The 680-nt window shown below is 52.1% G+C and overlaps 1 long non-coding RNA gene across 1 annotated transcript; it reads left to right on the top strand.

Annotated features, from left to right (window-relative positions):
• On the top strand, positions 1-525 carry LOC109508874 (uncharacterized). Its single transcript, XR_002166806.1, has 3 exons — positions 1-17; positions 165-302; positions 377-525. It is a non-coding gene; the product is annotated as an uncharacterized LOC109508874 (long non-coding RNA).
• Positions 526-680: the final 155 nt, after the last annotated feature.

The following is a 680-nucleotide window of genomic DNA, read 5'->3' as shown; positions in this document are numbered from 1 at the left end:
GACATGACGCTCGCTCTGTGAGTAACGCGAAGACAAATGTTGACCCAAATATTACTCATAATCACGACCCAATCCATTCAAAAATGGGGAAAAAAATGTGCCATGCTAGTCGTGGGATAAGAAAGCTGAGGGACCATTGCTCATCAATGCCCGCGTCTGTGCAGGAAGAACATTTTGGAAGAGTACTGCGAGATCAGCAGTCTGCTGACTGACGAAGTGGTCAAAGTCCATCAAGAGATTTCTGCGGCGGTCCAGCAGATCGACCCGCTGGTGGAATACCAGCACTTCATCGACGCCTACAGGTCGCCGTGGTGACAGCGGAGGCTTTTTCGGCTTCCGGGTTAATCCGCTGACTTGTTGCATTTGCGTGAAGCAGGTCTCCGGAGAGCCCTGAGGCCAACGTGGAGTTCGACACCTCCCTGCTGGACGAGACAGACAACCTGTCGGCCAATGAGATCCTGTGGAACACGCTGACGGCCGACAGTCTTCAAGCCATGTGAGGACACCCCCCCTGGAGTTCACCTATTGCGCAAATGTACCCCCGAGCAAGCTTCTGTGATTGGTCTCACGGTCATTCCGACTTTCTAACGGCCAATCAAAATGACCACGTTGCGTCACATGATCATTTGCGACGAAAATGGCTATTCCTGCTGCGTAATCAATTGTTCACACCTCCCTAG

This window comes from Hippocampus comes, unplaced genomic scaffold (genome assembly GCF_001891065.2).
Source record: "Hippocampus comes isolate QL1 unplaced genomic scaffold, H_comes_QL1_v1.1 C16677734, whole genome shotgun sequence".
Classification (NCBI taxonomy): domain Eukaryota; kingdom Metazoa; phylum Chordata; class Actinopteri; order Syngnathiformes; family Syngnathidae; genus Hippocampus; species Hippocampus comes.
The sequence above is the reverse complement of the archived record's forward strand: the minus strand, read 5'-3'. Positions and strand labels throughout refer to the sequence as shown.